The sequence below is a fragment of the Lactuca sativa genome, chromosome 1 (assembly GCF_002870075.4).
Source record: "Lactuca sativa cultivar Salinas chromosome 1, Lsat_Salinas_v11, whole genome shotgun sequence".
Taxonomy (NCBI): Eukaryota; Viridiplantae; Streptophyta; class Magnoliopsida; order Asterales; family Asteraceae; genus Lactuca; species Lactuca sativa.
This window is the reverse complement of record NC_056623.2, coordinates 164,811,450-164,828,317: the sequence shown is the minus strand read 5'-3', so window position 1 is coordinate 164,828,317 and position 16,868 is coordinate 164,811,450.

The window sequence follows — 16,868 nt, the reverse complement described above, 5'->3', positions numbered from 1 at the left end:
GTTCTGAATTGAGATTATGATGAATATGTTCTTTTAAGCTTCTCAATTATCTGATATTTTTGGGTATTTTTAATTTTTATGAAAAGAAATTTAAACAAAAGAATATAAAAGGAGAAACAATATTTTTGGGTTTTTGAGTTTTCTGAAAAGGAAATGACAAAGGAGAAAGTAAATATTTTTGTATTTTGAATTATCTGAAAAAGAAATGAAAAACAGAAAATAAAGTAATGACACTAATAAACAGTAACTCCCAAAATATACAAAGGATACATAAGGCTCCGAATCACTAGATGAGTAGTGGACTCTGAGACGTTCCGAGGGCTCGGACCCATTCGCAGCATGACTAGTAGACTCTGAGTGATTCCGAAGGCTTGGAACCATTCAAAACTTAATCAAAGCTTTCCTATTGAGAAGCTGGTTTCGAAACAGAGTCTGCTTCTATCAATCCAAGCCCATGTAAAATATGATTGAATGATGATTCAGAAAGGGTTTGGTGAAGATATCAACAAGTTGATCAGAGGATCTTAAAAAATGGACTTCCACATTCCCATCCTCTACATGATCCTTTATGAAATGATACCTCAATGTTATATGTTTTGTCTTGGAATGTTGCACTAGGTTATGGCATATGTGAATAGCATTTTCCGAATCACAGTATAAGGGGATCCTCTTCATATTAATCATGTAATCTCTAAGCTGACTATGTATCCATATCACTTGAGAAGTACATGAGGCAGCTGTGATATACTCAGCTTCAGTAATCGATAGAGAGACGCGTGTTTGCTTCTTTGATTGCCAACTAACGAGTTTTCCGTCAAGAAATTGGCATCCTCCAGTTATACCTTTTCGAACAAGACCGCATCCACCAAGATCAACATTTCAGAATGGTTGCACAAAGAATCTCGAGTTTAGAGGATACCAGATTCCAAAAGAGGATGTTCGTTTTAGGTATCGGAGAATACGCTTTACGACAATCATATGTGGTTCACAAGGATTTGCTTGAAACCTAGCACAATAGTAAACATCAAACATTATGTCTAGATAACTAGTTGTCAAATACATTAATGAACCTATCATTTGTTGATAGAGAGTCATGTCAGTTGCTGGCTTGTCCAAGGAAGGTGTAAGCTTCGTTCCGAATTCCATAGGAACCTTGATCTTAGAATCTCCCACTATCCCGAACTTTGAAAGTAAGGTCTTCGTAACCAAAGCAGGCTTAGCACTATCAGTACCCTTTTTCTTTCTAAGCTCTTTTATCTTTCAAAGATAGTAAGCTTCATTGTCTTCTTCATCCTTCTTCTCACTCATTCTTCTCAACATACACTCCTTGGCCAGATGATTCTTTCCATGACAATAGTTGCAGTCATAGCCAGAATCATCCATCAGCTTCTTTTCTTTCTTCACCTCATCCTTTTGAGAGTTTTTGAGGCTCTCATCCTTTGCTTTGTCTGAACCGTAGTTCCCTTACCAATTCCTGTTTTTGAGGCATCCAAAATTCTTTTATTGCAAACTTTCTGGGATTTGACACCATCAGAGCGTATTCTTCTTTCGTATGCTCACAATCTGAGAGATCAGACTCAAAGTCTTCTTCAGCTATCTTTTTACCCTTCGAAACCAGGGCGAAAGATCCCATTCCAGATACAATCTTCCTATCCTTTGTTACTTCATCTTTGTAGGATCTAATAACTCCCACCAACTTCGCCAAGGTCTAGCTCTTAAACTGTTCATGAGCTTTAACTGTAGATCCAACTGTCCTCCATTTGGGCCTTAATCCATTCATAAAATTAGCCTTTTTCTTAATCCATTAATGCTGAAGATTATGCTTAAGCATTCTGCTCAAAAGATGGTTAAAACGATTGAAAGTTTGATCAAGCTTCTGATCAAACTTCTGAGCGAAAGCACCAAACTCAGAAAGAAGCAATGTTTGAACTGAGTGTTCCATATCTGCATCACTTGAATAAAGTTCTTTCAACCTATCCCATATCTCCTTTGCTGTTTCACATGAACTTAATAGATGCAAGGTGTCTGGAAGAAGAGCGAATCTGATTATTCTCATCGCCTCAAAGTTGCTTAAAAGCTTGTGTCTTTAATATTGAGGAACATCTTTAACTTCAACAAGAAGAGTAATGTATTCAGATTGAGTCTTAATGATCCTCCTTGTAGCAGTATGAGAGAACGTTTGTTAGGTCATAGCTTCCCATATTAAATTACCGTGTTCTTCAAGACCAAGCACATAGTCTTCGAAGTGCAGTTCCCATACTTTATAATCTTGCGGAAAGAGAATTAGGATTCTAGTAGTAGATTCGATGCTGCTAGATAGATTGCCGGAAAGAGTATAAGGATCTTCTGGTTGCATGGTGTCGATTCATAAAAACCTATATAGAATCAGATGTGTAAAACAATATTTAAGTCTAGGGCAGAATAAGAACCCAGATCTAATGTCTGCAATCGACGAAAACGATGAAGACGATAAGAACAGATCCATCAAAAACGGAAAAAGACCTAATAACACTCGACAGGGAGAATTACATTTGATTTACATAATTTTCCGCTCTGATACCAATTGTTGAAACAATTAATAATAGGTTTATAGATTCAGAACTGTAAAGTGAATCAAAACAATAAGAACAAAGATCGAAGTTGTGATGAATGATTAATAATCAATTCCTTAAAAGAGTTCGACTAGAACTTTTCTATAAAGACAATGTAGGGAATCACAGAAACTAATAACCCAAATATATATCGACATAAATGTGGATGGACAGGCCCAATCGGAATAATAAAGACTAAATACATACATAGTAAATTTGACACAACACATTAAATAATCCAACAGTGTTTCTACAAAGAAATTGGTTGAGGTTTATATCAGGGAGGTTGTGGCACGTCATGGGGTGCTAGTTTCAGTGGTTTCAAACAGAGATGTGCGGTTTACATCCAGGTTTTGGAAGAGGTTCATGACGATTTGGGTAGTCGTCTCCATTTCAGCACATCATTCCATCCGCAGAACGATCGTCAAAGCAAGAGTATGATTCAGACATTAGAGGTTACGCTTCGGGCATGTGTTTTGGACTTTGGTGGGAGTTGGGATACGTATCTTCCATTAGAGGAATTAGTGTATAACAGTTGTAACCACGCCAGCATTGATTGACATCCTTTTGAGATGCTTTATGAAAGGAAATGCAGGACCACAATTTCTTGGGGTGAGGTCGGTCAACAGGTTATGGGGAGTACCAAGGTGGTACTCAAGACCACCGAGTTGATCCAATAAGTTTGGAGTAGGCTCCAGACAACTTAGAGTCGGCAGAAGAGTTATGCTTACAAAAACTGATCAGATCTAGAATTCCATGTGGGGGATATGGTTCTCCTGAACGTGTCACCTTGGAAAGATGTCATCCGGTTCAGAAAGAGGGGCTAGTTGGGCCACAGGTATATCAACCTTTTCAGGATTTTAGATTGGGTGGGTCGGGTTACATATCGCTTGGATCTTCCAAATGAGCTCTATCAGATTCATAACATGTTCCATGTCTCTCAGCTGCCGAAGTGCTTAGTGCATGATTCTGCACTCCTACCGTTGGAGGATATTCAGGTGGATGACTGCCTGAATTACTTTGAGAGATCGGTGGCAATCCTTCACCGAAAGACGAAAACCTTAAGGAACAAGGATGCTGAACTAGTAAATGTCCAGTAGCAGCATGGCAAGGGTTCGGAGTGGACTTGGGAGCCAGAAAATCAGATGAGGAAGCACTACCCGAAGTTATTCAGAGCAGCGGACTTTAAGGACGAAGTCTGATGAAAGTGGGGGAGAATTGTAACATTCATTTTCTGTTATGTCTCTTCTAAACAATAAGTGAAAAATTCCTTTCTTTTTTTTGGCCTTCAAGCTAGTACGCGGGAGGTACAGGGTTGTACGCTTAGCTTACTAGCCCGAGGATGATCGCACCTTGGGACCATGTATGATGGGCATACATTATGTATGCATGGCGTACGTGTGGTTAATGAAACCATAATTTTTGAGGGTATTGCACCCAATTTTAACTCATATGATAGCCTTATTTGGTCATGTTTAAACAGCCTCCATCCCCTCTTGTACAGAAGTCGAAACCCTAGTGAGATCTTGAGGGTTTTAAGCCATAAAGTTTGTTGGTTGGCACTTTGTGAATGAGAAGAAGCGAACCATTTAGAGTTGTACTTGGAGCTTGAGGATCTGAGATTTGTTCGCCATTTTCTATCCTTGTGAGGTAAAAAGCTTCCATCTTGCTAATCTATGATGTTACTGATGGGTTTGGAGCATTATATCAATCCTATGGTGCACATGCAAACCTTAAAGCTTTGGAACTAGTTTATCTAATTGTACATGCAATAATCATCCAAAGCTCATAAACCCTAAATCTAGCATACTATAATCGAAATTAACATATGAGTAGGGTTAGGAATATTACCTTGATTGTTATGTAGCAATAACAATCACAAACCTTCTTGATCTTGACTTCTGAAAGTCTAGTGCCCCAAGTGTTGCACCTCTAGTGGAGTCACAAACACCACTAGCAACAAGGGTGAACAAGAGAGAGAGGAGAGGCACAAAAAGCGTCCAAGATCTTCTAAATAATGCTTAGCCACGTTTTTGGGAGCCTAGGGGTTCAGTATATAGTTAAGGCTTCTAGGGTTATCAACTTGGAAAACCTAATCCAGTTGCTTAGTCCTTAAGCAGCCCAAAGATCCTTCCAGAAGGCCCCTTGGACGATTTCTATATGGACTCTCATATAGAATCCATCCATTGCTTCCATATGGATCATAAGCTCAACTTTGTAACTATCTTATAATTACAGTATCATTCCCCTTTATTTAATTAATCTATTTTGACCACAAAATTAATTCTAAATTAATTCTTGATCAATATTAATTAAACAATATGATTTCTCCTTTAATATATTATTCTTATAATATATTAATAAATCATAATTAATCCTCTTTCTCCATAATTCATCCTATCAGTTGCTATGGTGAAGGCAACCCAAAAAAACCATGCTCATAATCGGGTCAAGTACATACCAAAATAGTTATGTGTAACACCAACAAAAATTAGGTCAAAAATAAATTTGTTCAGTAACCATAATTGAGTATACTAAGTGGTAGATATTGTAACTAGGTTTCCAAAAATATAAAGAACACTAAAATCCGAGTTATAACGAAGAAGTTATGACCAATCGAAGATCCGCGACAATACCGGTAAAACACTGTTAAGCAGAAAACGAAAAATTCCAATAAAATGCTTTTTAACCTGAGGTATCTAAATGAAAGTCGTAGATATCCCAAAACCGTAAACATAAATAAAAAGAACGCCCAAATCTTACTTCATATGAGGAAGTTATAATTTTTTGAAATTTCGGACATAGCGGTAGACAGCTAAAATCTCGAAATAGAGATCGAACGACTTTTAGCCAGCATGACCTAAACGAGAATTGAAGATCTCGTCAATGGTTATACAACAGTAAAAAAACTGACGAAAACGGGCATCGGATGAGGAACTCAGAATTAGCCAACGGAGTCTAAACGAAAGTTTTAGAGTATATTCCCACCTACGTGTGTATATAAAGAACGTCGAAAACGGAGATCGTACGCGAAAGTTACGGATTTTACAAGTTTTGGGCTCAAATCTCGAGATTGGTCCGCAATGAACGCCATGCGTTCCGAGGGAACGCCCCACGTTCGGAAATGATGGGTCTGGGTTCGTCTATGTCACCCACCAGTCACATCCGGTGCACCCGTCCGAAGCTGAGGTAAGCGCTGACGTCTGAAGCTGTTGAACGCGTTGCGTACGAGTAGGGAACGCCCTGCGTTCCTCGCAGGTATGCCCTGTGTACGAGGGTTAGCCAACCTCTATAAATACCATGCGAGGCTGCTCGGGATTTTGTTGCTTTCCATTCATTTCTTTCACCTCGAAACACCGCTCAAGCCCCTCTAAGCAACCTAGAAGACCCAGTAACACCTCTAACACATGACGCAAGTTCCGACACCCCCGAGGTCCCCGAGAAAATAACTTTTACCAGTCGAAGTGTTGCCCGAACAAATAATCGTTTTCATAAATTCACCACTTCAACTAAGTGTGTTCATACCCCTATCACTACGTTTTTAAATACCTTTTTAAGTGATTTTTAAGGGGGAATACAAGTAAACACATGACTAAAATCGTGTGAAACACAATTCTCTTGTTGTACTTTTCATGCTATTGTTATAACTATCATAAGAAGTTATTAACATACAAAACATCTCACAATGCAACTTTACTCTATTAAGATACATTATGTTTTGTAAATAGAAATATGTTTTATTTGTAAACATGCATATTACATCAAATAGAGGGTAACCATTTCAACTATAACACTATGTATTTTATAAGTAAATACAACTCATTATTATTCCTTTGCTAATACTATAGAAAGGGTAATCATTTTAGACAAAAGCACATTTCCATGAATACGTGACTTAATTGAGAATCTGTGAGTCGTTCATCTTCATTATACCTGTCAAGGTACCGCTAGAAAGCCCTGTTTTATAACTAGAGTCTCCTATCCATAGAATGTGATAAGTGTGTATAGATCTATACGGGATCGATGATCCCGCACCCTGATTGTTAGCTATAGTCCGCGGGGTGACAAATATCATAACGCTTCGACGCCTGAAGAACGTCGCTACAGGCAAATCCATCATAGTACGGTTATGAAAACTCACTGGATAGACAATTATTATGGTATTATGTTTTCACGGGAAAAGTTATATTACAGTTATTATCACATACAAATACAAGCTTCTTATAGTTTTGTTTTATAATAAGACTATACATCATTATCTTAAGCATGGCATATTTTCTTACAAGTTATGGTCTTGGACATTTAAGACTGCTCCTCACTTAGAGGAAAATATAGGATTTTCTTGGTTCAAATACATACAATTTATACAACAATCATCATACTCATTTCATACACTCATAAGAAAATGTCGGATTTTCTGGAAAACAAACGTGAACTTTCGAATGGCATGCATTTTCTCAAAACACTACTTATGTACTCACCAACTTTATTGTTGACACTTTTTCTTTGAAATAACTTGTATTCTCAAGAAAACGCTAAACCAGGTAGCAACTACTTTTGAAGACTAACGCGCTGGCGTTAGTAACATATTTTGGATCACCATATTGTATTTGATATTCAAGCATGTAACACCTACAATCATGTAAACTTTTCAAATATATTTATATCATGGTGGTGTGTACTTTCTTTACTATTTAATTGTTATGATACTGTACATGACGTCCTCCGCCCCCGAACATTTCCGCCGTTCTGGTTTGGGGGTGTGACAGATTGATATCAGAGCATTGTTTATAGTGAACTAAGTATATCAAAACCATTTTTGATATACAACTATAAACACGACTGGGTATCATAATATAACAGGGTGCATGCATTATAGTGAACTAAGAGTTATACTTTTAAAATAAATCTTTTACAAAAATATACGTGCATGCATTATATAACAGGGTGGGTATCATAATGAAAACAATATAGAAGTATTACATATGAGTTGTGCAATACAGGTATGCCTTGGGATATGTAATCGGGACTGGGATGAATATAGCCTGATCAACTATATTTTTCCGAGAGCCGACCAACATATGCCAGGGGATAGCTACAATGGAAAACAAGCCTAAAACTTACCAAACTTATAAACCTTAGAATCAAACATAACATTTAGAATACTAAAGGAGTATTTTATGCATACAATAGTTTAACATGGACGTTCAACCTTATGTTCCTTAGTACTAGAAAATTCTCATACCCCTATTCTCGTACAGACACAATGACCGGAGTCCATCTACCAGGAGACCTCTACTACCTGAACCAAGACAATGGGAGTTGGATAGAGAATGATCCAGAAGAAGGAATGCAAAAGGACTCAGACTCAGATCCCGAGGACAATAATCTACCCTTAGTGGCTCCGATCCAAAATCCTAATCCTCGACCGAAATTTCATGGCTCGACACCTCTATGGGCAACCAACCTGAATAGGTGGAGTCGTGAAGAGGATCAACCCCTTTCATATAATGGAGACCGAAGCTTCTACAATCTGAGCGAGGGAGGCTCAACAAACAGAGTCCTTCCTATATTGGTTCGCCGAATTGCCCGCAATGATGAGAAAGGAAGGGCAACTATTTAACGAACCGAGGAGAATGATGTGAACACCAGAGTCAATAAAGTTCACATCCAACAGTTAGGATTAGCTCATGGTAGAGCCGTAAATCAAAATGAAGCTTGGCAGAAAGAGCTAACTGCAACTCAAACTAAAGTCAGGGGGATTCGTGCTAACTCTAGAGTCAACACAGTTTGCCTTCGTCATCTTACCGAGGACCAGGACTTTGAAAGGTCTCGTATTGATGCCTTATAGGTGGAGTTGGATGCCTGTCGATCTGAGACCAAGGACCTTCGTCAGAACCAAGTGGCACTGCAAAGACGCGTATGGGAAGCGGAACAGCAGCTGGCTGAAGCTAGGGCTGAATCAAGTACCAATCACAAAAATTCCCCTCACAAGTAAAGGACACTCTACTCGCCCTTTCTTTTATATTGTGGAATAACCCTTGTACTTACTCCAAGTAGTACTCTTTTCATGCCCGTCTAGTAATTTCTGTTTCACTAGACCTCTATGTGTTAAATTTTCCCTGTGTGGTATGTTGTAGACCTACGCCAAGGTCAAGTTTCCCGAATTCTATGTAACTTCTATACTAACTATTATGAAAGACTTCTTGTTTCTTTTAAATATCATCATTATCAATCCATGCTTTGGGCTATGTAAACAGTTTGTGTCATAAACTGTTATAGCAACTCACTACACTATCTCTATCGATCTAATCTATTTTAGTTCAATGTTATTAAACTCAACAACACTGGCGAAGTCTTGCCACCATTTCATCTGTAACCCTATAGCTGGAAATGCCTTCTCGTTATTCAAACAGACTCAATCCTTCGATAAATCTAACTTTTCTATCACCTACACCTGTTAAGGTAAGAGACAGTTACCATAGAATAACAAACCTAGTAACACAAGACAAAAGTTCAGGAATGAAAAAGGGGGAAGTTCAAAACAAGGGTCTAGCAAAAGACAACAGATAGTGACAGCTCACATTGTTACTGTTCCTACCACCCCTACACCCACAAGGCCGTACAACGACAACCAGCCTAAGTGCAACTGATGCAACTTTCATCATCACGGAGCCTGCCGTGAAATGCATTGCACTAGGTGCAACAGTAAGGGAAACATCATCCGCTACTACAGGGAACAAACCCAACCGACCGCTCCAGCCACAAATTTCGTAGTAGACCGTATAGACATAAGGCATGGATTATAATCATTCTCTTGGTCTATGTGTTGTTTCCCGATTTCTGATTTAAGATAACTGACTAATAGAACAAATCAAATCAGTCTAGGCTTGGCCAAGCGCTTTGGGGGTTCATCACTAAATCATCGAGGGGACCACAGATATCACTTTTATCCAACGTTGGGTAAAAGGAATGGATAAACTTCGACTCAAATGCTCGCTTTTACTTACTCATCAAATCACACACAACAATATTTTTTATAGCACCAAGTTACTGGTGCGTTTACATATGTCAATGTGCAACCAACTTGTATACAACAACTCACATGTCTTGGTTTCAAGAATATAAGATAGTATCATCTCATTAATCACTCGTGATAAAATCCATGAAGTGATTCAAATGAGTGTGGGTTTAATCCAATACTCAAATCTTATTTCAGGAGCACTCATGAACTTTGCAGCAAACTTGTGTTATGTCTAAACTCCTTAGACAATCTACAGACGGATTCATGATAGTCTTACCTCATACCTACTTTCGACGTATGATCGACTGTGGATGTTTGAATAACCTAGTTATTCTGGAATTCAAAACATGCAAAGTGAAACACAAGAATAATACTAATCGTGCATGGTCCCAAACTTTTGAGTATAAATAAAACACCTTTTATTTAATCCCCATATTGATTACTCATTATTCATTGCATAATCTTTTGGATAATCAACTTCATACTTGAATTATATCAACAGTTGTCCCATGCTCCAAGCATGCACTCTATGTTTACCTATGGTCCTTTCTTTGTGAAATAGATCAATTGAAAACATTCCCAACGATGCTCATTTCACAATTCCTAATCCTTATCATTAGTGTAAGAATACCAAATTCTTCCTACTATTAGAATATGTTAGATTCTAACATTTTATGAAACGATCCTTTCGTAACGTCACAGCACCAAAGTCACCAAGACTCTGCTAATGAAATTACAAAGTGCTTTATTGGAAATTGTGACAAGGCAATTCCATAGATACGAAGTCTCACATTCAAAGTACATTCCTTTGAACATCCTTCTTTCACAAAAGTTTCTAATCTACGTAGATTCTTAATACCCAACTCCCATTTATGGAAACATTTCCATATTTTCCATATGACAACTCATTCTAAATATAATCCTATCTATAATAATAATGTCGATATGGTCTATTCATTGCTATACTTCCAACTGCTTACAATCGACCAATCCTTACGAACCTTAGATTGTGTCCAAACCAATTCAGAACTTATATCAATAAGTCCTAAATGTTTATACTAATTGCCAAATCTCACAATTTGAACTATGAAGAGGGATGTCGTAATCATAATCGAATTTGAGAATGCAATTTTCACAACTGTTATATCCTTAAAATCTCTCAGTGAAAGCGTTTCCTCACAATCATTTTCATGAAATGAAGAGAAACCTTATGACACTTAGATTTTATGGTGTATGCGTTCATATCCATGTAAATTTTTCATAATCATAATCATAAGATAATGTTTGTGACAAATCCAAGCTCTTATCGACAAAACTTGTTCATTCTTAATTTCTTTCCCCATGGTAGCACGAGTGCCCGCCATTGCTTCCATGTTGTTAAGAAGCTCACCTATACATATCAATGTACTTTCCATTGATCAAGGTGCTTTTCCTTTATGCAGTCAAATGAGAACTCATATAACTCACATGCATAGTTGACTTAAAACTAGAATGGCATAGAAACAAACATATGTCAACATGAGAGGTTATAAACCTCAAATCATGTGCTAGTGATTACTGATAGGTTTACTCTTGATCATTTCTTGAACTTTTTCAAGATTTTTAAGACTCCTACTGACCTCTTAACATATATGATTCTCTTGTCAAGAAACATTCCTTGACAAAACAAATATTCAAGGGTTAGTGTGAATTCCTATCAAGACAAACACTTCACACAATTGGTTCTAGTTGGTCTTTGTCTTATCCAAGACATCACAATTTACCAATTTCAAATGTGCAGAATTAAGAAACTTTTCCTATTCCACATTTGATGAGTGTTACAAACCTACTAAAGGCGTGTCACTCAATGTTACAATCTTAGAATATGACTCTAAGACTCAATATTGGAACGAAGTATGATTCACCTTTTGACTTAAACATTTCAACAATTCTGATTCATCTTCTTAGCCATACTAGTGCACTAAGATTTACTTAGAGGATCAATTGTGATATGGTTTCATAATCATTAGGACGATCATAAAACACGATACAAAATCACTCTCCCTTCTTTTCATATTCGAGAATCTTTTATCTTTTTGCCTAATAGGTTCTACTTATTCGGTCTGCTATTCATTGAAACTTTTCCAATGATTCAGAATTATACTTAATCTTGTAAGCATAACCATGTTTACTAAGCTTTTAGCAAATCATGACGAATAATCTTATCGTTGTTTGTGGTGGAATGACCAATACACAACAATGTGTACTAGATCTCTTAGTCCTTCACTTAACTCTTTGTCAAGGAATCAGTCTTAATTTCCCAATTACGAAGGTTCTCATTCATCACACAATACAAGTTTTATGATTCCAAGTTTCTGTCCAATTGAGACTTGGGCGATGAGAATCTTTTCTTATTTGGTAAATTTCTAACACTGCCACAAATAACATAACTAAGAATCACATCCTTTTCAATATTGCTAATAATACAAACAAACATACATCTTGCCTCTCCCAAAGTTAGATAGTGGATTTTACCTGAAGCAGAGCCATACATCTTGCCTCTCCCATCTCTTAGATCTCTCAGGTAGTCAGGGAAGCTTCATAACCAATGCCCCCTCTCTTAGCAGTAAAAGCAAACCGACTCTTTTAGACTAACACATGGGACAATCTCAGATTCAGCCTTTCTCTTTACCATCCGATCAAACGGTTTGACTAAGGCCAATCCCTTTCCATTGGGAAGAGAAGAATTTTCTGGACTTCTAGTGTCGCCAATGTCCATGGAAGTTTGTGAAGTTGATCTACAGGAAAAATTTGATTAACCAGTGCGCCAAATCATTGCTGATTCAACAACAATAAGCAAATAGGTGAGATCAATGAGGGTCATGTCGTTGTGCATCATATAGTACTCTCAAATGAATTCACTATATGAGTCAGGAAGAGATTGAAGAACCCAGTCAACAGCCAACATCCTTGAGACATCGACACCCAACATCCTCAACCTGTCAATGTGTGACCTCATCTCTAAGACGTGTGCACACACAAACTTTCCATATTCATGTCTTTTTGCCAATAGGGCTTGAGTGACTTTGAACTTTTCAATCCTTCGAACACGTGGGTAAGGGAGAACAATAGGAGGAGGTAGAGGAAATGAATAATGATCTCGTGTTCCTCGACCGAATCGTGGAATATCATCTTCATGTGGAAAGCTTTTTCCAAAGGATTTGGGAAGACCATTGTTAGAATCAGACATCTACAAAACGTGAGAAAATTCAAGTTAGTTGATTGAGTGCTTAATAAAACACCCAAATGAGATATCAAGGCTAGGACTCAACACAATATTCTACGACTCGGAAGAGGGATGCTGTAATCCAGTTGCAAAACGTATGAAGGTAGGTAAATGATGATTTACCAATTTCCACCATGAAAAACGAAAAAGAAGTTTAAGTTTTAAATGAATTGAAATTCCTAGATCTTTTGAGATTCATTGAATTTTTCAATGGCATGTTTAATCTCGATTATACCCTTCAAGTTCTTGAATGGGATACCGAGGATCACAAACAAGGTATGAATAACCATTCAAATTAGCCTGGTACTCTCGAAGTCGTTTATCGCCTAATCAATGTGCCGGTTAACCACACACGCTCCATTGATCTACGATAATCTACGAGCTACCCATTTCCATCCTTTATTGGTCCCATATTAGTGTGTCAGTTAACCACACACGCTCCACTAATGACCAACAAGGTGTAATGTGTAATTTCATGGATTAGCACCAAATTCACATTTTTCCTAAAGTAACTAAGATTTGGGAATTTTATAAAAGCGTTTAGTTATATTGTACTTCATTATACTTATAATGGAAGGTTGTGTCCTATCCTACCCGTTCGGCTAACGACCCTCCGGTAGTCAAGAGTGCGGTAAGTAAGAGTGGACACCCAATGGCGGTCATTTTACAGGCCGCTTCCTTAAACACCTATTATAGATCAGCTTCGTGAATAAGACCTACTAACGATAAGATTGACTCTTTACTCATACATATATAATATTAGACTTTTAATTTTATATATAGTATAAGGGTGTATTTTACACTTTTAAAATACTAGGTGGTCTAATTTAATAAATTATACTTTTAATTTAATTAAATATAAACCATATAGTTATGTATTTATTAACTCTCTTTTAATTATACACTTAATTAATTTAATAAAACCATATGGGTGTAATTTGAACTTTTCAAAGTACTAGAGTTTTAAAATATAAATATTTCAAAATTAAACTTTTAATCAAAAAATTTTAATTCCAAAACTTGAGGGCAAGTTTTGAATCTTTTCAAAACATATTAGATAAAATTACAAATAATATAATTAAACAATTAATTATTAATTATCTAAATTTGGCCTAATTCAATTTCATTGCAAGATAATTCAAATAATTAAATTTTTTTTATAAGGCAATGATTATCTATTTAAATGACAATTATCTTCTGTTTTGATAAGGATGATCACAGTATATTAATAAAATTTGGATTTTATCAGTCAAAAACATTTTTGGTAATTATCTCAAGCCAAAGAGTAAATTATACGAATGGTCCCTATGGTTTAGGATAATTTGCGTGTTTAGTCCCTAACTTATTTTTTTAACTCGGAAGGTCCCTACTGTTTGTTTTTGTTACGCGCTTGGTCCCTATCTTACCTAAAAAGACTATTATGCCCTTGATTTTTTTAATTTATTTAAATAAACACACCCCTAATCCCACCCCCTCACCTTACCTCACCTACCCCATCATTTTTTCTTTTTTAAATAATAGTCTTTTTAGATAAGACATGAACCAAACGCGTAACAAAAATAAACAGTAGGGACCAAATGCATAACAAAAACAAACCATAGGGATCTTCCGAGTTAAAAAAATAACTTAGGGACCAAGCACGCAAATTACCCCAAACCATAGGGACCATTCGTGTAATTTACTCCAAGCCAAAATAGGTCAAAATCCCGAAATATTTGCACTCTGACTCACTGACTGTCGGGTCACCATCTGGACTCGTCGAGTTCATTAGGTGACTCGACGAGTTAACTGGTCAGAATGCAGAATTTTCGATTTTCAGCAAAGAATGATCACGTAAAGCATCAAATGCAATAGATAAACAGCCTAGGCTCTGATACCACTGATGGTTTTTGAGCATTACATCAATCCTATAGTGCACATGCAAACCCTAAAGCGTTGGATCTAGTTTATCTAATTGTACATGCAATAATCATCCTTTTGAGAGTTGTTGAGGCTCTCATCCTTTGCTTTGTCTGAACTGTACTTCCCTTGCCAATTCCTGTTTTTGAGGCGTCCAAAATTCTTTTTTGCAAACATTCTGGGATTTGACACCATCAGAGCGTATTCTTCTTTCGTATGCTCACAATCTGAGAGATTAGACTCGGAGTCTTCTTCAGCTATCTTCTTACCCTTCACAACCAGGGCGAAAGATCCCATTCCAGACACAATCTTCCTATCCTTTGTTACTTCATCTTTTTAGCATCTAAGAATTCCCCCAGCTTCGCCAAGGTGTAGCTCTTAAATTGTTCATGAGCTTTAACTGTAGATACAATTGTCCTCCATTTGGGCCTTAATCCATTCATAAAAGTAGCCTTTTGCTCAATCCTTTCACGCTTAAGATTATGCTTAAGCATTTTGCTCAAAAGATGGTTAAAACGATTGAAAGTTTGATCAAGCTTTTCATCAAACGTCTGAACAAAAGCACCAAGCTCAGAAAGAAGCATTGTTTGAACTAAGTGTTCCATATCTGCATCACTTGAGTAAAGTTCTTTCAACCTATCCCATATCTCCTTCGTTGTTTCACATAAACTTACTAGACGCAAGGTGTCTGGAAGAAGAGCGAATATGATTATTCTCATCGCCTTAACGTTGCTTAAAAGCTTCTATCTTTAATCTTGAGGAACATCTTTAACTTCAACAAGAAGAGTATTGTATTCAGATTGAGTCTTAATGATCCTCCTTGTACCAGTATGAGAGAACGTCTGTTGGTTCATAGCTTCCCATATTAAATTATTGTGTTCTTCAAGACCAAGCACGTAGTCTTCGAAGTGTAGTTCCCACACTTCATAATCTTGCGGAAAAAGAATTGGGATTCTGGTAGTAGATTCGATGTTGCTAGATAGATTGCAGAAAATAGTATGAGGATCTTCTGGTTGCATGGTTTCGATTCATAAAAACGTATTTAGAATCAGATGTGTAAAACAATAATCGAGTCTAGCGATGAATAAGAACCTAGATCTAATGTCTACAATCGAGGAAAACGATGAAGATGACAAGAACAGATCCACCAAAAAAGGAAAAACCCTAATAACACTTGACAGGGAGAATTACATTTGATTTACACAATCTCCCGCTCTGATACCAATTGTTGAAACAATAAATAATAGATTGATAGATTCAGAATAGTAAACTGAATCAAAACAATAAGAACAAAGATCGAAATTGTAATGAATGATTAATAATCAATTCCTTAGAAGAGTTCGACTAGAACTTTCTATTATAACATTGTACGGAATCACAGGAACTAATAACCCTAATATAGTACATGCATGCAGTATTTATATCCTAACCCTATCAACATAAATGTGGATGGACAGGCCCAATCCGAATAATAAAGACTAAATACATACATAGTAAATTTGACACAACACATTAAATAACCCAACAATATATCTGCAGAGAAATTGGTCTATGTTTATATCAGGGAGGTTGTGACACGTCATGGGGTGCTAGTTTCAGTGGTTTCAAACACATATGTGCGGTTTACTTCCAGGTTTTGGAAGAGGTTCACGACGATTTAGGTACTCGTCTCTATTTCAGCACATCTTCCATCCACAAACTATGACATCCCCAAAAATCACGGCAAAAAAAGACCGGTTTTGTCTATACTTTATTTCAAAATTAGAGTAACCTTTTAATAAAAGAGTTGCGGAATTTGTCCCAAAACAATAATATGATAAAGATTTATCAAAAGCATTTCCTTAGAAATGTATTTCATTGAAAGACTCGGGATGTCATGTTCGATACAGTACATAAGTATAAACAATACAATATAAGCCTTACTACATTATTTCATATCTACAGGCCTATATCCGTAATCCCTCATCCCAACACATCACAACTACGCTCGAGCGCCACTACCTGTAATACATAAAATTGAGTGGGTCAGGCTTAGGAGCCTGGTGAGCACATAGGGTTTTCAACCCACAATAAATAGTTTATTAATTTC